This window comes from Alexandromys fortis, unplaced genomic scaffold, assembly GCF_014885135.2.
Source record: "Alexandromys fortis isolate MF-2015 unplaced genomic scaffold, M_Fortis_MF-2015_v1.1 scaffold_3, whole genome shotgun sequence".
Lineage (NCBI taxonomy): Eukaryota > Metazoa > Chordata > Mammalia > Rodentia > Cricetidae > Alexandromys > Alexandromys fortis.
This window is the reverse complement of record NW_026067909.1, coordinates 11,091,787-11,113,881: the sequence shown is the minus strand read 5'-3', so window position 1 is coordinate 11,113,881 and position 22,095 is coordinate 11,091,787. Positions and strand designations below refer to the sequence as shown.

The 22,095-nt window shown below is 45.9% G+C and overlaps 1 long non-coding RNA gene across 4 annotated transcripts in view; it reads left to right on the top strand.

Annotated features, from left to right (window-relative positions):
• Nucleotides 1-22,095, top strand: part of LOC126498133 (uncharacterized) — a 64,997-nt gene that overhangs the window by 6,000 nt on the left and 36,902 nt on the right. For 2 of the 4 annotated variants that reach the window (XR_007590782.1, XR_007590779.1), the window contains exons 2-4: nt 5,188-5,279; nt 5,579-5,677; nt 10,200-10,488. This is a non-coding gene — a long non-coding RNA (uncharacterized lncRNA). The remainder of the gene's footprint in view (nt 1-5,187; nt 5,280-5,578; nt 5,678-10,199; nt 10,489-22,095) is intronic. The other 2 variants (XR_007590781.1, XR_007590780.1) reach the window with 2 other exon arrangements.

The following is a 22,095-nucleotide window of genomic DNA, read 5'->3' as shown; positions in this document are numbered from 1 at the left end:
GCCCTGTGAGCTGGAGCATCTCTAGTGAAGAGGGTCAAGACTGCACAGAGGCCTGCTCCATTTTACTATATCTCCACCCCAAGACAGCGACTGACGAGAGGGACTTATTAGGGACATTGGCATATATGGTTGTAGACACGGAGAAGTCCCATGGTAAGTCCCATATGTGGTCTGGAGACCCAAGAGACCAGCTACTGAGGCTGAGTCCAAATTCAAATGCCTTAGAATCAGGGTAGCCAAAAAACGAATACACAATTCAAGGCTGAAGGCCTGCAGCCAGGGGGTAGGGCTGTCAGTGAAGGTCCTGGATGCTTGGCTCTCCCAGAGAGCCCAGAGCTCTGAAGTCCACAGAAGAAGTGTGTGTGCCAGGAGGATGAGGCAAGGGGAGAACTTCATCATTTTCCACCTGGGCTTTCAGCTGTTCAGATGATGCTGCTCACATTGGGTGAGGAGAGTCTTTCCTGAAGCCACTGATGCAAGTTTCAGGGTCTTCTAGAAAAACATCCAGAGATAACTCAACAGCAGTGCTTCTTTAGCTATCTGGGCAGTCCATAACCCAGGTCAATCATAACCCACTTGACACGCTGAAATGCCATGTCCTTGTCAATAGGACACATTCATAGTGGTGTAGCTAGGGTCACTTGCCTAGCAACATCTCCCTAAATCCCTCTTTATCTCCCAGTAGACTACAAGGCCATGGTTCTTCATAGCATGATCCAACCGTGTGGTGCATCCCAAGTATCCCCTGAACCTTTCCCGAGAGGAGAATGTGTAGTCCTTGGGTGATGTTTGCTCTCTCGACATCTGTATAACTCAAAGGTTATGGGTCATGTGATTCAGGAATAAGCTAGAGAAGACACAGGAAGGAAACAGATGCTGATTCCTTATAGTGAACTCTATACCCACAGACACTTTCTTTAAAAGAAGAAAAAGATTAATTTGCTGGGTGTGGTGGTACACAATTTTAAACCCAGAACATCGGAGGCAGAGGCAGGTGGATCTTTGTGAATTCAAGGCCAGCTGTGTCTACATAACCAGTTCCAGGTCAGCCAAAGCTATTCAGCTAGAAACTGTCTGAAGTGTTTTTTTTTTTTAATTTACTTTTATGTGTATGGGTGTTTTACATGCATACATGTATGTGCACCGCATGTGGGCATTGCCCATGGAAGCCAGAAGAGGGTGTTGGATACTCCGGAGCTGAAGTTACAGGCAATTGTGAGCTGCCACGCTGCTACTGTGAACCATATCCAAGTCTTCGGCAAGAACATCCAGTGCTCTTAACTGCTGAGACATCTCTCTAGACACGTTATTAAAAGAGGAAGTGCTGTAGCTTCTGCAATCTTTGCTGCTGTCTCTGGTCACGTCACCTTATCTAGTGTTCGGAAATGCTGTCTTCCACCGCCCATTCTGCAACCCATTTGCCCTTGGCTGCTCTTGGTTCTTACCTGGCAGGCGACTTTTTGGCATGTTCACTTTTCCCTGGCATGTGAGTCCTTGTGGTTCCATCCATCTTAACCTGGTGACACCAGGGACACCCTAAGGAAGCCCTGAACTACAGATCTCTTCTGGTAGTCATGGCCAGACATTCCACGATCCCTAACTCCTCCTCAGCTTGAGGAACTCAGATCGACTGTGGTGTTTGTTGTGCCTCCTTGCAGAAGCGCTCCCTGTTCTGGGACCAAGCTTTCTAGGCCAGTAGAGCATACGGTTGTGCAAACAGGAAGCAGAAATCTTGCTTGGGTCTCCAGGGGTGGTGGTTAGTGGTTCCATTTCCATAGCCACCCCTTGATTTCTGGACCCATGAATCGTGACTGTGGGAAAAACAGTACCGGACACAGGATGCTGAGTCAGAGAACATTCAGCCTTCTGGAGAATTCTGCTGTAAGCCAGCTGTTTCAGAGTGGTGGCGACACAGTTAGACATGTGGGTTACATGGATGTGGCCTCAGGCTGTTCTTTACTTGTCGCCAAGTGTGTTCCTGTCCCAGAGGCACTGCAGTATCCCCGAGGTTCAAACATGATGTTTTATGCCAGCTTTTGGGAGTTGTCTCATTTTAGGAGGGCAGAATCCTAACAAATGGGATCCACGTTTTAATAGAAGGAGCGAGGGATATGTTCACTCATCCCTCCGTGCTGGGACATAGCAGGGAGGCGCCGTCTGAGAGGAACAGGTCTTTCCCCAGACAACTGATCTTCAACTTCTCATTCTTTAGAAGCCCGAAAGACAGATTTCTGTTTTAGAGTTACCAGTCTAGGGCTGGGGAGATAGCTTAGTTGGTAGTACTTGCTTTGAAAGCATGATGTCTTGAATTCAATCCCCAAAACCCACATAAAAAAGCCTAATATGCTGGGGTCTGCTTATAATCCCAGTGCTGAGGAGGCAGAAACGAGGGCGGGACTGTCACTGGGGCTCAGTGGCCGGGCAGATTAGTTGTAGTGGTCTGAATGAGACATGTCCTTTATAGGCACTGGTATTTGAACACCCAGTCCCCCGTTGGTGATGCCCTTTGGGGAAGTTTAGGGCAGTCTTGCTGAGGCAGGGGGCAGATAGGCTCTGAGGGCTTATGGCTCCACTTCCAATCACTCTCTCTGCATTGTGCTTACAGCTTTCCATGGTTAAAGATGGGATCTCTCCATGTCTACCGCTTGTTGCTATGCCTTCCTGCTATGCTGGACTCATCCGTCTGGACCTGTAAGCGAAAATAAACTCTTTCTTCCATAAGTTGCTTTTGGCCATGGTGTTTATCACAGTAACACAAAGTCCACTAGAACACACCCCAGCTCCTTGCTTGTATTTCTTCCCCAAATTTCTTTGTCATTCATTTTCGAATCAAGTTTATTCTAAGTCCCTAGTCATTCAGCAAAGCCACTAGATGTAGTCCAAGAACTGATTTATAATCCAGGCCTAGCCATTTCTCTTCCCAAGCAAAGGGCATAGCCAAGTTCACTGGCCAACAAAACTCTGCCATCTGAGAGGGTCCCCTCACCACTGTCCTGGAGGGGTGTTCAAAAAGGTCCGCAGCATTGCAGCTGTCAACTTGTGGGATATGCCCACATAACCTGGTGTCTTACTTAGGGTTTCCATTGCAATAAAACACCAAGACCAAAAACAACTTGGGGAGAAAGAGGTTTGTTTCATCTTACACCTGGTGCCACAGGCTGTCACTGAGAGAAATCAGGGCAGGAACTCAAGCAGGGCAGGAACCTGGAGGCCAGAATTGAAGTAGAAGCTATGGAGGAGGGCTGCTCACTGGCTTGCTCCTCATGGTTTGCTCAACCTTCTTTCTTATACCCAAGGGTGGCACCGCCACCTGTGGGATGGGGCACCACTGCCTAGGGATGGGCCCACTCACATCAAGCATCAGTCAAGAAAATGTACCACAGGCTTTCTACAGGCCAGTCTGCTCCCTCTTCCAAAACGACTCTACCTGTGTCCAGTTGACATAAAATTAGCCATTACACTTGGGTAAGCCAGGCACAAGTCATTCTTTATCCTTCCATCTGGTCGTAGGATACTCTCCATGAGGCTACAACTGTCAACTGGGAAGAAATGAAGCAGTGACATCTGGGTCACTTCATCCTGGTACTTACTCTGTGTTTTCAAGGCCCACTTAGACCCAATCAGATTGCTCACTTCCATCTGAGGCTGGGCTGCTGTTGAACACACCCAACTTTTTGACATGTGGTTCATGATGGGCAGCTTAGGATGCACAGTAATGTGTGAGACAAGTTTCTATGAATACCCAGTAGCAGCCCAGAGCAGACTTTCATTAGGGAAGTGGCTGTCTGCAAATAAGGGCGGGCCTTCACTCCACAATCTAGCAGGGCCGTCTGCTGCTATTTCCCTATGTGGTCAAACCAAAGCCTCTGCCACTGCAATCCCAATCCTAGCAGCTCTTCTGTGAGGGTCAAAGAGCCCCCATGGAAGAACATCTGAACCTGTTGGAGAGCCTTCCCCTGTTGGAGGCATTTGCATAGTTTAGTAAATACCTGAGCAACACACCCAAGTGAGGAATATGAGAGGCTGTGCTTTTTTTGGTTGGGGGTGGGAGTCATGTGTAATAACTCATCTTTCCCTGGAAGAGATGTTTTGACATGCCTGAGTATCTTATGCTGTAATTTATTTGAATCGACTTTCCTCCCTGACACACCAGTGTTTTACCAAGAAGTCAGTAGTTGCTATTTCTGAGTCGCTTGATCCAGTCAACATGACATCAGTGCTACAGGACAATGATGAGGAGGGCCAGAAAGGTCCTTAAGTTCCTTGTGAACCAAACTGTGGACCAGGACTGGAGAGCAGAGACTCTGAGGAAGGATGGAGAAGGTGGCCTTGCCAGATGAAAGCACACTGACTCTGATGGGCCTTATGGAGAGACAAGGGTAGGGAAAGAGGTGTTGTCAGCCATTGCTGCCCATCACCAGGGCACATGTTCATGCATCCGGTCTGGGAAACAGCACCTAGTAGGGAGTCTGTGGTTGGAGTTACTACCTGGGCAAAGCTGTGGCAAATCCCACTGTCTTCCTCTAGTGTCCTCCTGTCAACTGCTCAGGCCAGGAGGAGAGCTGAGTGTGTGTGTATGTGTGTGTGGTGACATAATGGTGGTGATGGAAGTTACTACTTGTGTTTTTTTTTTTAATAAAAAAATGTTTATTTATTGTGGGCTGTGGTGGTGGGTACATATGCCACGGAGCACATGTGAAGGCCAGAGGCAGCGCGTAGGAGTTGATTCTCTCCTTCCACCATACAGGTCCTGGGGATGGAACTCAGATAACCAAGTTTGGTGGCAGGTGCCTCTACCCACCGAGCCATCTTAGCAGCCCCATTTTTACTTTTCGGAGAGAGTCTTACTCTGTAGACTAGGCTGGCCTGGAACTTGCTATGTAGCTCAAACTGATCTTGAACTTATGGTGACCCTTCTGCCTTTGCCTCCTGAGTGCCTGGCTTACAGGCATGTACCACCATGTCTGGGTCACCCTGCATCGTGCAGTTCCAGTTTGCTGCATGGTATCTGCAGTCCCCCTGAGGACTAGCAGTGCACTCACCTCACTAGCTCCCCAGTTGGAAGTGGCTCTAGTCTAGTGCTTCTCTTGGCCTTTGTTACCATAGCAACTCTTATTGCTTAGGTCAGGGAGCCAATTAATATCCTGTTGCTGGCTAAGTATATCTGTTCCTTTTTTTCTTTTCTAGATCTAGGGAAATGATCAGAGAATGGAATTAGGGACCTATAAGTTCTCAATGAGATGGATCAGACCTGACGCTCTATGGGTTTTCTTCCCACTGTAAGTCCTGACTCTGACTGTGGGGCCACCATAAAGATCTAGTCTTCTGGACTCGGTGTCGATCAAGGCCCTGAACACGCTGCTCATTGCCTCTTCTCCAGGGCAGTCTCCCTGAGAAAGGATCTTGGGTCCACTTGGAGGAAGGAAAGAGCCACAAGACTTATGGGCATTGTGGCAGGATTTCTCCTGTAGGCTCCCCTTCATGCAGAAGCTCAGATCCATAAACTGGCTCTTGTCTGGGGATTGCTAGAGTCTATGACCTTTTGTTTTTAAGACTCAAGTTACACTTTTGCTCACAGATCCTGGAAGTTTTCCATAGAAAGATCCAACAAGAAGATAGCAGACATTCTCTCTGTTTCCCCGAAGGATCTCCGTGATCAATCCAGCCAGCACCACAGGTCCGCACTAACCAGACTGCTCAGACTGTGGCTTTGTCTCTGCACGCCATTATAGTAATTGCGGCCACTGTGCTTATGCCCGCTGAGGACTCCCACATGGCCCATGCCACCCTGAGATCCAGTGACTGTCACTGAATTTGAGTTTTCCAATTGACTAGCTTTGGTTTCAGTGTAAGGTAGTCTTTAGGGATGAGCAGTCACAGAGCAGTGGAAGGATACTGCCCCTGCCCCCTTGCCCCAAGTCTGATTCTCATAGTTATGGTGAAGGTCAACCTTTTGGATGTTTCCAGTATGGGAAAACGAGTTTAACAAGTTGAATCTAACCTAGAATACTCAGCTTCCTATGTCCTTAATTCACCCCTCTACATAAAACCATCTAAGTCTCCTATATCTGATTCCTTCACCATGGACACCATGTAATTCCCCCCCACAAAAATCAGTCTGATTTACTAACTAACTAACTAACCAATTAATAACTAACTGCCTTTTTTTTTTTTTTTTTTTTTTTTTTTTTTTTTTTTTTTGGTTTCACTATACAGTTCTGACTGACCTTGGTTTGTAAATCAGGATGGCCTTAAATTCAGAGATCTGCCTGCCTCTGTCTCCCCAGTAATGGGATTAAAGGAGAACACCACCGGGCCTGGCTTTAATCCTCGTGATTCCTGGAGCTGCATCATTAGACACAGATCTCTGTCCAGTGCTCCCATACGGATACATCTGTCGTGATCCAACTGTATGCTTGACCCTGTCCTACCTTGCTGTCTCATTTGCTGTCTATCACCACACGAGATCAAACGATTTCCTTTTCACTAAGTTTCTTGTCTGTATAAAATGGAGAACTCAATTCTTCTAGAGTGTAGTGTATATCCTTATGGGTCGCACGCTGTTCTGCATGGGCACACACCTTTACTTGTAAGTCTGCAAACCATTGTGTTGGTTAGTTTTCATTGTCAACTTGACACAGACCTAGTGAAAAGGGAACCTCCGTTAAAGAATGGCTGTATCTGTGAGAGACTGTCTTGACCTATAATTGATGTGGGAGGGCCCGGTCCACTGTGGGTGTCGCATCTCTGGAGTGGTGGGCCTGGGCTGCATAAGAAAGTCAGCTGAGCATGGATTGATCAGGCCAGTTAGCAGCATGCCTCCATGGTTCCTGACTCCTGGTTCCTGCCTTGAGCTCTTGCCCTGACGTCGCTCAGTTATAGGCTATTACCTACAAATGCTACCCGAATAAATCCTTTCTTCCCCAAGTTGCTTTTGGTCATGGTATTTATCACAGCAATAGAAGAGCAAAGTAGAACATACAAGGAGAGGTGGTGCTGGAAGGGACCAGTTGTTGTCCTGCCTGGTCCTTGTTGTTGCCTTGGGCATCATAGACTTCCTTCAGGTGGACAGGGAGGCCCCATCTATGGGGTAGGAGCCACTGCTTTGATTTTAAAGCATTATTTTATTTTTAATTGTGTGTGTATGTGTGAGCATATACTGCATATGTGGAGGGGTTACCCACAGAGGGCAGAGATGTCAGATCCCCTGGAGCTAGAGTTATAGGGAGTTATGAGTCCTCTGACACGGGTGCTAATAGTTGAACTCAGGTCCTCTGGAAGGGCGATATGTGCTCTCAACCACCAAGCCATCTCTCCTGCCCGTGGGAACCACACGTGCTGACAAGAGAGGTTCATCAGAACACAGGGTCTTGGTGTCCCCAGATTTATGAGGGTCTCCCCACATGACCCCATCCCAGCTTTCAGGATCTATTCTTTCCCAGTCAATGTCCTCGTTTCAATAGTAGATTTACCTTGCATTGTGAGCTAGTGAGTCTAGAATGAGGTTCTGTATTTGACTTCCAGCACATTTGCTCTCTGAATCTGCAGGAAACAAGGCTGCCCTTCACAACACATGAGCTTGAAGACCATCTGTGTGATGTTTGATAGGAAGTGCAAACCCTGAGCTCATCCTTTTGGTCACCTGGTCGAGAAATATTAGAAGCCAAGGACTGATGTCTTAGCTTTCAAGAACTCTTTAGAAGTTTCATATGCAGAGTTACTTAGCTCCTAATTTCTTAGTAATAATAATAGAGTTATTAGTGTTTTAAATCTAGAGAGACAAGATTATCAATTCTAAAAAATGCTCTTGGCACAAAAATGTATATTAGTCAGCATTCTCCAGATAATGTGTGTATGTATTTAATAAGTTATACATAATGACATTCTGTCCATCCATCCATCCATCCATCCATCCATCCATCCATCCATCCAGGATGTGTAATGTTGTCAGGATCTAGAATCACCTAGGAAACAAGTCCCTGAACACACTAGTGAGGGATTATCTAGATTAAGTTAATTGAGATGGGAGGACCCGCCCACTGTGGATGGCACCATTCCCTTGGCTGGCATCTGGGACTGTATGAAAAAGAGAAAGTGAGCTGAGCAAAGATGGTCATTGCTCTGAGACACAAATGGCCAGGTCCTTCAGGCTCCTGTTGCCTAGACTTCCCTGCCATTATGTATTGTACTTTGAACGACGAGTCAGAATAAATCCTTTCTTCCTAAAGTTACGTTTGTCAGGGCATTTTATCACAGCAACAGAAAGGTAACTAAAATACCACCTATCATCTGTATTTATCTATCTATCTGTCTGCCTGTTTGTCTGTCTGTCTCTATCTATCTATCTATCTATCTATCTATCTATCTATCTATCTATCTATCTACCATCTACCTTCCTACCTCCCTATTTACTTACCAGTCATCTAAAGTGAAAATCTGATTCATATGTCCCACACTTCTTGACTGCATCTGGAAATGAGGGACCTCAATTGTGTGATTCAGTCCATAGACAGATGCCCAGGAATCAGGAGGTCCGGTGGTGTGAATCTTGTCTGAGGGCAGGAGAAGTCCAATGCCTCAGCTCCAGTGATGAGGCAGCAAAAAGGAGGCAAATTAATTTCTCCCCTATTTTCTACTCTGGATCTCAGTGGCCTAGGAAGGTTATCTACCTCACTTTTTTTTGGGGGGGGAAAGGGGAGCAAAGAGGTACTTTATTTTTGACATTGCAGGGAGACATTTAAGAGTTTTTAATTTTTAAAAAGGTTTTTAAAATACTTAAATTTTATAAGGCTGTGAGACATCTGTGCTTATAAAATGTTTTATATTGTTAATCTTTGAACTTAAAATAAAAGGTTAAAAGTTAGGGTCAGAACCATAAGCACCAAATGCTAACCAGAAACCGGGATGTTCATTTTTTGTAATGCAGCAAGACAATGACCTAAGGAGTCTAGCAAAGGGCTTGAAGCAATTTCTCAGCCCATTGAGTCTCGACCCTTTGGTGGTTAAAAAAAAAAAAAAACAACCCTTTTTACAGGGGTAACCTAGGACCACCTGCATGTCATATGGTTTCATTAAGATTCATAACAATGACAAAACTGCAGTTGTAAAATAACAACTGGAAAATTTTTGTAATAGGAAATTATATATATAATTTTTTCGTTTTTTGAGACAGGGTTTCTCTGAAGCTTTGGAGCCCGTCTTGGAACTTGCTGTATAGACCAGGGTGGCCTTGAACTCACAGAATTGCGCCTGTCTCTGCCTCCCAAGTGCTGGGATTAAAGGCACGCGTCACCCCTGCTGGGCCACCAGCCTCACTGTTTCTCCTGGCTACTTGCTCCTAGCAGCACCCTCGGGGATGCGCATTGAGAGGCAGGGTTTGAACTGAATACCTCTGGTCAGTCAAGTTGGCATATCCAAGCCACCGTCACACTGGGCTAAACCGTGGGTGTCTGTCTTATGTGGTTTAGTGTCTTCCTCCATCACGGCCTGCACCAGCAAGTTAGGGACCTCTTAGGTCACAGTGGAGGTGAAAAGCCAGGACCAAAGACATACATGTCAGGCCTGGACATGGTTGTGGGCCACTCACTACTCCTGCACCAGCCCAGTGTGTGATAGATAATCTTTACTGTCAATTTGACAGGATCCGAATCACCTAGGAGACACACTGGTGTGTCATCTGTGAGGAGAAAGTGATCCTCACTTCATAATAGGCGTCCTGGAGACTCAGAGCAGCAGGAACACAGCAGTTTATCTTAACTCGTCAACAGTTGGACACCAGTCTGGCGTGGCAGGCACACTGACTGAATGCAGAGAACGGTTTTTCTAAACCAATGGTCCTTCCTCCCTTTTATGAATACCCAGGAAGGTGGGAGCTTACATGTTATCTAGGTCTTATCTTCCTTCTGTGGCTTTTCTTGACAAAAACCTTGTGTGGGTTCGCTCTGTGTTTTAGAGCCTGTTTATTTTAACGCTTATCAGACGCACCATCTTGCAGGGAGGCTTGTCTGGTAGAAGTCATAAACTTTAAACTCCGAGATGGTGCGCAGTTTAGGAGAGTTTGGATATATTGGGTTGTGAAGAGAGAATAGCTGCACTAGCAGGCATCAGCAGGGGTCTAGTGTTTTCTTTTCATTGGTAACTGGACTTAAGGTTGCTCAGGGCCCATTTGGAAATGAACTACCAGGTTTTATTTCTAACAGGTGGTTCCAGAGCGGTCTAACCCAGCAGGAGTGAGTACCTTCCAGCAGGTGACCCAGTATAAAAAAAGTCTAAAGAAAAGCAGTGTTGCTTGCCTTCCCTTGGTCTGGAGTCCGTGTGTCTGTCTCTGCTGCAACTGTCCTCTTCTGACGTCAGACTGAAGCATCTTCAGCCTTCTTCCAACACAAATTGCACACTAGTGACTCCCCAGGAATCCTCCAGACCTTCAGCACCAGACTGGGACTGCCAAGGTGATCAACTTTGTGGACTAAACAGCACCTCTAGTATTGTGTAAGTCACTCTAACAAATCCTTCTTTATAACCCATGTTTCTTCTATTAGTTCTGTCTCTAAAGAACTCCATTTAATCCAGTTTGTGGCTCCAGTAGCAGATTCTAGAGAGGCAGAATCCTAAGGATGCATTTCTCTAGTGGACTTGATGGTGTCTGGAGCTGGCTCTCCAGTTCATCTACACCTAAAACTGCTAAAGACGTGATGGTACTCTGGAAGTGGGGAGAGAGCATTGCTAGTCCATCTTGTGAATTAAAGAACTGTGCAGCATGCGCACATGCACACACATAAATAAATAAGTGAACGTAACTTTAAAATGAAAATAAGAGGAAAGAGAATGGCTCTTCTAAGAATGGAAGTGGACTGAGAGCTGGGAAAAGCTAGAAGCTCTGATGGCGTTCAGCCAGGGCAGTCATGAGCTGCTGTGGGTCATTTATATCGCGGCTACATGCTCCACATTTGGAACATTTGAGAGCAGGAGCTTTAGTCGGGTGTAATCTGTCCCTTAGATGCAGCCCCTAGTTGGATGTTTCCAGTCTTCCTCTACCATTGGTTTCTTTCATATGCTAATTATTATCCTCTTTTCCCCCAGCATGCTATGCTAATGGACAGCAGAGACACCAAGCAGTGTCCATTATGGTCCAACTGGGATAGCTTAGTGGTCTGTGTTCCCAAAAGAGCAATAGATAGGGGGAGGGGTTACTTAGCACCCACTCCATCTGTATAAGCAAATTCCAGAGCAAATGAAACATTTACCTTGAGGGACTGGAAAGCCAGCTCAGCGTTTTGGAGCACTGACTGCTTTTCTAGAGGGCCTGGGTTCAATTCCTGGCTCCCTCATGGCAGTTTACAGTAATCTGTAGTGACTCCAATCCTAGGGGTTCCAATGTCCGCGGTAGTCCTCTGCAGGCACCACACACGCAAGCGGTATACAGGCATGCGTGCAGGCGGAACACCCATACATATAAAATAAATGTAAACAGTTTTAAAAGTTTACTTTGAATTGTAGCGACTGTGAATCACAGTTTCTCAACAAATGCCTAGACATGGCAGCTTACAGAGCCAGAACCTCTTGAATGAAGGAGAAGCAGGTTCCCCTCAGGAGTCTGTGTCACACTTCAGAAAGTTTTACAGTCAGCCAGTCTTTCTCCAAAGAAACCCATGGGCTTTGATTAGAGTAACTCACATCCAGGAAAAGGAAATAACCAGTCTTTTCAGGGCCTGTTAGAGACTGTCTCTGAACTGACACTGGTTCTGGAGACCGCCTCCAAAGTGTCATGGGTATCCAGTTAAGTTAGGGCCTGTGGAGGTCAGGTGATGGATGGAGTTTCTGCCAAAGTCTGACTCACAGTGGGTCCAATGGACCCACAAGCTCTGTCCAGTGGGAGAGATATACTTAGAGATTGGCAGCACCCCAGCGTTGGTTGTCAGACCTGTGGAATGAGGGCTATTATGGTCCAAAAGGCCGAATGGAAGCCCTTAGTTGCCTCTACCAGGAAAAATCATGAACCAGAAAGAGAAAATACCCTGGCAGGATTACGGAAATTAATGCCACCAGTAAGGCTTTGCAAGACGCTGCGGATAGAGTGGGGTGGGGAGATGGCTCGGTGGTTGAGAGCACTTGGCTACTCTGGCATAGGACTTGGGGTTGGTCACAGCACTCACCTGGTGGTAATTCCAGTTCATTAGTATCTGATGCCCCCCACCCCTGGCCTCCAAGGGCACTACACGCATGTGATTCATGGATACCCTTGTAGGCAAAACACCTGTACTAACACTAAGATTTTTTTTTAATGAGAGGGACTAGAGAGATGTCTTAGAGGTTAAAGGCACTGGCTGATTTCCCAGAGGATCCTAGTTCAATTCCTAGCACCCACATGGCAGCTCATAACTGTCGGTATCTCTAGTACCAGGGGATCTGATGCCCTCTTCACATGGGCACAGGCAGCATGCATGTGGTGCACAGACATACAAGCAGGCAAAACACTCGTAAACAAAGTGATGCAATGCATAGATTAAGCTGGGAAAATTGGCCCGATGCAGGGGTGGTTCCTACCATATCTCCTTTGAACTCCCCCTGTTAGCCTGTGCTTTAAAAGACAGATGGATTATGGAGAACGGCAGTTGACTATGGCAACCTAAGTAGTGACTCCAGTCACAGAAGCAATGCCAGGTGCGTCTTCCTTACTTAAGTAGATTAATACAACTTCTAGTACGTGGTATTCAGCCATCGGTCTGGCAAGTTCTTTTTTTCTAGAAACCTTTCCATAAGGGTCATCAGAAGCAGTTTGCTTCTAGCTAGCAAGGCAGTAACCTTTACAATTTTATCTCAAGAGCACATTAACGCCCAGCCCTGTGTCGTAGTTTAGTTTGCAGGGAACCTGATATATATCACACTGACCCATTACATTAATGACGTTATGCTAATAGGACTAAGGGACTGGAAAGTGACAGGCACTCGGGACTTGTTAGTAAAGCATTTTGTATTTTGGAGGCAGCAAACTCCTTACTTGGGTGTGTGTCGCTTTAGTCTCTACACCAAATAAACTCAGAAAGCTGCCAGTTTTGAGTGGGACCCAGCTGCTCTGCAGGCTGCTCTGCTGCTTGGACCATATGATCCAGCAGATCTGATGGTTATTTAAGGTGGCAGTGGCAGGTAGTGATGCTGGTTGGAGTCTTTGGCAGGTCCTTGTAGGTGATCACAGGGGAGACCCTTGTTATTCTGGAGTGTAGCCCTATCATCTATAGACAACCATGCCCCCTTTGAGACACAGCTCTTGGCTTGTTCATGGGCCTTGGTTAAACTGACATTTAACAATGAGATGTCAAGATCTGCCTCACTCATGACATAGTCTTCAGCCCTGAACGGAATGTCATTTAATCCCCTCCACTGAAGACCAGGGATCTATGCAGAGGAGGTGACGGAAAGATTTTAAGATCCAGACGTGGTGAATGGCTCCAAGGAAGCAGTGTCTTCCAGACACAACAGGATGGATGCACACCCAAACTCACAGACACTGTGACAGCACATAAGATCTGCACAGGCTCAAATCAGACAATATTCCAGCACTGAGAAGGGGAAGTGGACACAAAGCTCCGTCCCTAACCAAGACGCTATTAGCTACTGATGTATGCTGAGAAAGGAAATTAGTTTTCTCCGATGGAGTGTCATTAGGTCTATCTGGCACACTCCAGGGGAGACCCCATGCTCAGGAGCAGGTGGCCCACTCAAATCAGACTATGTTTTTGTTTCTTTTGTTCTTTTTGTTCTAACATTGGCGAGCGGGATGTCAATGACCTGAAGACACAGCTGTAGTGCTGAAAACCAAGGGACTGTGCTGAAGGAAGGAAACACAGTTCTGAGCAGAGGTTGAATGGGCAGTGGGAGACGTGAGAGAGGCCCAGACAAGGGCTTCTTGGAGAAGATGGAAAGTCTGGCAGAGCAGATCACAAATCAAAAACAGTGCTGGGAAAGAACTAGGGGCTAAATCGATACTCGGGAGGAAGGTGGAGTTGTTCCTTAGGAATGAATCTAAACATAGCTGCCACACAGCCACCAAGTGCAGTCTCCGCATTTGTCCCAAAGAAATGAAAAGCCACATCCACTCAAATGCATGCTCACACATGGAGGGTCAGGCTCTCCTCTCGCTCTCTCCCCACTACTCCTCCCCCAGCCAGAGACTTACCCTATATCCCAGACTCTCCTTCGACCCAGTACATAGTCATGGTGGTCTCAAACTCGGAGGAACACTCCTGCCTCAGCCTCCTGAGTGCTGGGATTCTAGGCGTGAATACATACATAGCAGCTTTTTTTTTAAAGATTTATTTATTTATTATGTATACAACATTCTGCCTCGATGTATGTCCGCACGCCAGAGGAGGGTGCCAGATATCAATACAGATAGTTGTGAGCCACCATGTGGTTGCTGGGAATTGAACTCTGAACCTCTGGAAGAGCAGCCAGTGCTCTTAACCTCTGAGCCATCTCTCCAGCCCATAGCAGCTATTTTTTATTTAAACACTTCTTTGAGACTGTCATACATGAGTACTCTATTTGCATTATTTTCACTTCTCCAGCTCCAGCTCCTCCCATATCCCAACCCACTCCTTCCCAAAGTCATGACCTTCTCTTTAATTGTTTATATGTATGTGCATAAGTGTACATGTATGTTTAAGTAAACAAAATGTTTCTCTTATGACCTTTTCAAACATCTTTTTGTTCATATTATCACCAAGTGTAATAGATGAAAATGTGCCTTAAAAAGTGAATGGTTGGCGGGCAGTGGTGGCGCACGCCTTTAATCCTGGCACTCGGAAGGCAGAGGCAGGAGAATCTCTGTGAGTTCAAGGCCAGCCTGGTCTACAGAGCTAGTTCCAGGAAAGGCTGCAAAGCTACACTGAGAAACCCTGTCTCAAACAACAACAATAATAAACAAACTACAACAACAACAACAACAACAACAAAAACCAAACCAAAACAAACAACAACAAAAACCAAACTGGTTGGCTAGGTGTAATGAATGTTATTCCAAATTGTGAGTAGAGACAAGAGGATCAGTTCAAAGTTATCCTCAGCTGTAGAGGGAATTTAAGGCCAGCCTAGGCTATACGAGGCCCTGACTCACTCCTTCCCAAAGGAAGATGGAGAATGTAGAGATGAGGAGATCAGGGTTGTGTGGTCATCTGGGAGGTGGGGTCTGTGGCTTTAAGAAGCATCAGGGAGGCAGTGAGGATGACGTTCTGATTATTGCGGTGGTAGTTATGCGAAGCCACACACACGCACACACGCACATGCACACTCAGGCAGGCAGTACGCACATGTGCATTCATACTCACACATGTGAGTGCAGGCACATCTGGTAGCATCTGCATCATCTGTGTGCATTGAACAAGTGATGGCTGTACTTGTTAGCATGGTATTTATGCAGATGTCTGCTTTGGGGAAGGCCGGAAGGAATAATGCACCAAGACTTTCTGTGTACTATTTGGGAATCTATAATTGTCTCAAAATACAGTGTTCCAACAGATTTCAGGCCATGAAAGTTGAAAATGTCAACCAAATCAAAACATTGCTAGAAAAAAAATTGTAAAGGGACAAAGTTGACTCAAAATAGACAAAATGGGGCTGAAGAGACGGCTCAGTGGTTCAGAGCGCTTGTGGCTCTTACAGAGGACCTGAGTTCAGTAGTTCCCAGCTCCTAGGTGGGGCATCCAGCTCCAGGGGATCTAATACCAATGGCCTCCCTTGGAGATGGGGAGGCTGTGCGGTTTATAGGCTGCAGTTTCCTGTATGGTCTCTGCTTCCTGGCCCATAGAGGTGAGAGCAAGTAGCTGCCACCCTTTCTCACTGCAGTGAAGTCGCTGCTCCTTTCCCACAGTGATGGACTATGCCATCTGAAGCCATCATCCAGAACAAACCCTTCCTCCCGTATGGCTTCTTCTCAAGTATGCATTACGGCACCAAAAAAAAATAGCAAACAGAAGGGACATAAATAAACATTCACACAGGAAATGGAAATGTCTAGCTGAACCCTGGTGACCTTAGCAGATACAAGGTGCCTGGGTGTGGGCTCTAAGGAGCGTGTGGCCTCATCCAGGAGGACGCCACTCTCGTCCTGTGACAGGGAATAGGAAGGAGTGAAGTATAGAGGAGGGCACCGAGGACTGGGGATTTCCAGCTGCTGAGCCGGCCTCCTGTAGCAAGGCAGCGGCTAGGGGACAGGTTTTGAGAGTGGGTGAGAGAGGAAACTGGAGTAAACGTTAGACCGAGGAGGCGGGCTCAGAGTGCAGCTCGGTTGGGTCTGGGCTTGAGCAAATCAGTAGCAAGAGCCATCTGGGGACATGGGAAAACTGAATTTGGGTTATGTTTTCAATGTGAGTAGAGAGTTATTATGAACATAGCAGATGTGACAGTGATGGATTGCAGTTCCATGGGAGTACAGCCTCCATATTTAGAGGTGAGTGCTGAATTTGCTAAACTAATGTACATATGGAACACTATGTTTACAATCTACTTTAATTCTAAATGCTTCATTGCCATTACATTTAGGAACACAGACACAGATGTACACACACACACAACACACACGCACAGACACACACACAAGTACTTGCAAACACAGAGAGAAATACACACACGCTTTCTTGAAGGGCTTAGTACCTATCACAGTGGGCTGGCTGGCAAATACAACCTCTGCATCTTAGCCGGCAGACTGGAAATTCAAGCAGGGTTTTCATGGTTCAAACTGCTTCACTGGGAAGTGGGAGTCTCTGATCTGCAAACTGCTACTTACTGAACAAGACCCCACGTCATGGGGATCACCCGGGGTCCTAGTTTGATTTCTGCTGCAGTGATAAACGCTATATGACCAAAAGCAACTTGGAGACCAAAGGAGTTACTTCACCTTACAGATTCTAAGTCCATCACTAAAGGAAGCCAGGGCAGAAACCTCAAGGCAGGAACTGAAGAAGAGACCATGGAGGAAGGCCATTTACTGACTTGCTCCTCATGGCTTGGACAGCCTGCTTTCTTACACAGCCCAGGACCACATACCCAGGGATGACACCATTCACATGGCTTGGCCTCTTTTTTTCTATAATTTTATACTTGTGTATGAACTTTATTTTAACTTTTTATTGATTCTTTGTGGATTTCACATCATGTATCTTGATCCCATCCACCTCCCAGTCCTTTCGTATCCTCCCTCTGCCTTTGCATCCTCCCCCACGAAATAAAATTAGATTTAAGGAAAAATTCTCATAGTGGAAGCTGTGGTGTGGCCCAGTGAGTCATACAGTATAGCCGTTAGTCCATGCAACTTTACTTGCACGTGTTTACTGCAATGAGTCGTTGTTCTGACTTGATACCTCTGGCTTCGGCTACACTATCAATACTGGGCCCTCACCGAGACTCCTCTTGGATATCCTGTTATTGCCCTGTGTCATGGAGATCCTGCGACTTTGTATCTTCAGGACCAAGCTTGGCCCCTCTTACCTTAATCAGTAATCAAGAAAATGCCCCACAGAAATTGTCTACATGCCCATCTGATGTCAATTCCTTCTTTCCATGTGACTCTAGTTTGTGCCGACAAAAACTAACCAGCACGCTTGCCTGAATAAAAAATTCTCACAGCAGCAGGCTTTCAAACCCACATCTGGGTAGCATGTCCTGGGTCACTAGTTACTTCTCTCTGTGTTGTGGTCAATAGCTAACAAAAGCCAACTTGAAGGAAGAAGGGTTGTTGTTCTCACAGTTCAGGGAATGCAGCGTGCACCATGGCAGAGGGCTACTTGGTTCATAGTGCAAAGCATGAGGCAGAGAAATGGGAACCCCCTCCAGCTCAGCTGGCTTTCTCCTGTTAACTTATTTATTCAGTTTGGAACCCCAGCCTAAGGGAAAGTGCAACCATGTTCAGGGTGGTGTCTTCCCTTCTCGGTTACACTGGAAACATCTTCATCCAAAGGTGCCTCATTAATAGACCCAAGTGCTTCATTTTTATCTTGTGTTTATTTATGTGTGTGTATGCACCTGTGTGCGTATATGGGCATATGTGTGTGGGGGTGTGTGCACATGCAAAGGTCAGAAGAGGTTGTCCAGTGTCTTCTCTCACTCTTTACTCTCCTTTGGAGTCAGGGTCTCTCCCTGAACATGTGGGTTACTCTCAGCTGGGCTGGAACCAGCAAGTTCCAGCAGTCCTCCCATCCCTTCTCATCTCAGAGCCGAGGCTCCAAGTTTTTGGGGAGATCTCTTGCCTTGTTACATGGGTCCTGGGATTCATACTCTAGTCCTCATGATTTCAGAGCAGGCACTTTTGATTCCCAAGCCACCTCTCCAACACTCTCAGGGTTTTTCAATCCAGACCAGTTGACAATCAAAATTAACATCCTGCTTGGATGTTGCATAGAGTAAGCCATCACAGTGTGTGTTTGTGTGTGTGTGCTGTGTGTGTCTGTGCTGTGTTCTTTCTGTTGCTTTTCCACAAAATGGTAAAAGACACAAAGATTTTCCAAATTTTCAAAATAAAAGTCTCCATGAAGAAAGTGGAAGGAGCCACCCATGGTGCACACACCTTTAATCCTAGCAATCAGGAGGCAGAGGTGAAGGGATCTCTGTGAGTTCCAGGACAGCTAGGGCTGTATAGTAACACATAGAGACAGACAGACACACAGACACATGGGGTGAGGGTCACAGGTCAGGAGAGTATATTTACCCTGATTATGAACAACATGTGGTCTCTATGGTGATACACGAGAGTTCCCGTGAGCCAGCGAGATGAGGCATGTTATCTCATCTATCTGAGATGAGGCATGTTATCTCGTCCATCGGTTGACAGGAGGCACAGCAGGTGTTTGTGAAATGGAAACAGACATGGCCAAGCCTCTGCAAACTTAGTTAACAAGCAGAGAAATGGGAAATCAAAACCAGAAACCAATACCAATTTACACGGCTGGCATATACAAGTTTTAAATGTGTGAGCAAGAAATGCATATCAAACAGGGCCAGGGAGTTTTTAATCTGGGGCCAGCGTTTGGGAAACATTTTGGCAGTGTCCTCTGAGGTACCTGTCGACACCTGCTGGTGACTTAACCTCCAGTCCTCCTCCTCCACCCTGAAGGAGGGTTTCTTTCTTAGATTTGTGAGATGCCTTGGAGGTCTTTCCAGTTGTCTGGATGTAAAACCACTGGCTCCATTTTATCTGTGTTGACATCATAGCAAATTATTTCTGTGCTATTATTCCCTATATGCCTTTATTTCTTGCTTTTCTCAGGCCAAGATTTTTTTCCCCCAGACCATTGTGCTCTGGGCCCCTTTGCTCCTGAGCCTGTTAACCTGATAGAAAGCAATTGTTGAAACTGTTCTCTCTTCATTTCTGTTGCTGTCACAAACAACACAGAGTTAGAAAGTAAAAAGTTAGAAAAAACAACTCAGGAGAAAAAGGCTCATTTGACTAACAATTCCAGTTCACAGTCTATGATTTTAGGGAAGCCGATGCAGGAACTCAAGCAGGTAGTCACATCACATCCACAGTCAAGAGCAAAAAGAAATAAGCAATGCATGCAGGCCTCCTTGCTGAGAGCCCGCAGCTAGCTTTCTCCCTTGTATTATGGTTCAGGACCACCTGCCTAGGGAGTGGTGCTGCCCACAGTGGGCTGGGTCTTCCCACACCAACTGACAACCAAGACAACTCCTCACAGCCATGTCTGTTGGCTACCTGACTGAGCTAGATAATTCACCATTAAGACTTCCCAAGTGGTTCTGAGCTGTTGCAAGTTGACCGTTAAAACTAATCCGCACAGGGCTCTCGGAGAGGATGACTCAGTGGCTCAGAGCGCATGCTGCTCCCAGGACCAGAGTTTGATTCCTAGTAGCCACATTATTTGGCTCACACCACTTGCAATTTCACTTTCAGGGGAATCTAACACCCTTTTCTGGCCTCTGTGGGGTCCCATGTACACATGGTGTATACACAGACACACACTAAGTGTTCAAAGGGGAGACATCTCTCATTTAAACCACCAAACCAACCAGCCCAACTACCTATGCCACATCCTGGATGCTGTGCCGTGTTGAGATTCTTTCGGCAAGTAAACAAGCTCACTATTCTTACTTCAGCCTCCATAGAGTCTCACGACAAGAGCCATTCAAGTTCCCAAAGCATCCTAGTTACCACCATGTAGGCAGTCCCTAACTTGTCCTTGATCTTCCCTGGTCTCTTGTCTTCTGTACCCACACCAGAATTACCCACAATGTCCCCTTTACAATAGTTCAGCCTCTTTTCTTTAAACAAACTATTTTTAATTGTATGTATATGTGTGTGTCAGTATGTACATGTAAGGCCAGAGAGGGAGTTGTGTTCTCTAGAGCTGAAGTTAGGCATGGGTAGTTGTGGTCTGTCTGGTGTGGCTTTAGAAGCAAAAGTCCTATTAACAACTAGGCCATCACCCCTGCACAGTTTAGTCATTTGATAACTGCTTCCTCAACTCTCCTTTCCTCTGCCAGCTTCCCAATTCTACGCCGGCACACTTCTAATGGTGAGACTCTTGGTACCAGTGCTCATTTGTTTGTTCTTTCTTAAAAACTTTTATTTATTTAAAATTATTATTTTTTCTTTTATTGAAAATAGATATTTTTCCTCACATAATATATCCTGATTTCGATTTCCTTCCTCTCCTACTCCCAGTTCCTCCTGACCCCTCTCCCATCCAGATCCACCCCTCTTCTGTCTCTCATTAGAAAATAAACAGGCTTCTAGGGGATAATAGTAAAAATACAACAAAGTAAAATATAATAAGAGAAAATAAAAGCTGTTGCATTGGGGTTGGATAAACGAACAGAAGAAAAAAGAGTCCAATAGAAGGCACAAGAATCAGAGACTCACTCAATTGCATGCTCAGGAATCTCATAAAAACACTAAACTGGAAGCTGTAATATAACCACAGCGGACCTGGTGCTGGCCCAAGCAGATCCTGTGAGCACAGCTTCAGTCTCTGAGAGTGCGAATGTTCTTTGATCGTGTTGGCATAGAGGGCCTTGTTTCCTTGGTGTCCTCCATCTCCTCTGGCTCTTACACTCTTTCCACCTCATCTTCTGTGGTTCCCTGGCTCCTGAGGGGGAGGGATTTGATAGAAACATCCCATTTAGGACTGGGTGTTCAATGTCTCTCACTCTCTGCATGTTATCTGGTGTGTTCCCATCCGCTGCAGGAGAAAGTTTCTCTGATGATGGCTGAGCAAGGCACTGGCCCATGAGTATAGCAGAATGTCCCTAGGAGTCATTTTGTTGCTAATTTTCTGTTGTTTGTTTGTATTTTGGAACAGTAGTATTTTGTTTTACCTTAAGTCCCTGGGCTATCTAGTCTCTGGTTCTTGGATACCCAAGCAGTGTTGGGTTTGGGTTCCAATATTAAGTCAAATCAGGTTTTGGTTGATTATAAGCTTTATGCCACCATTGCCCTAGCGTATCTTGCAGGTAGTCCACTGTAGATTAAAGGGTTTGTAGCTGTGTCGCTGTTTATGTTTTTCTTTTGCTAGTGTGCAGAGTACCTACCTGTACCAAAGACGGTGGAATGTAGAAGTCAAGGCTTTATATAGGCGCCAGCTTAATTTCCCCATGATCCATGAGTTGTGTGGGTGTTGTCTTTAGCAGTGGGGCCTTATTGTCCCATGTTTGTGTAGAACAACAACTATTGTCTTGGCAACAGTTGGTTGTCTGGGTTGTTTGGGATACCCACAAGACCCTTTTGGCCAACAACTCACTTAGATGTAACCCAATCCCTGTACTGGAAGTTTCATTTGGTGGCAAGCGATGACCAGTTGGGACTCTGTCTGTCCCCATTATTTGATGGTTTCATTTAGATTGCCTTCATATATGTACATATTTTAGGAAGCTTCTACTGTATTGTGTGACCTCTCAAATGGACCTTAATTTTAGTTGTCTCTTTCCATATCCTCTCCTTTGTCTCCTATTCTCTCCTCCCCAACCACACTTGATCCTTCTGTTCTGGCTCCCCACATCCATCCATAGCTGTCTCTTCTGTTACCCTTTTCTAATGAGATCTATCTGTTGTTGTTCTCTATATTAATCAGCATTTCATTATCATCATGAAAT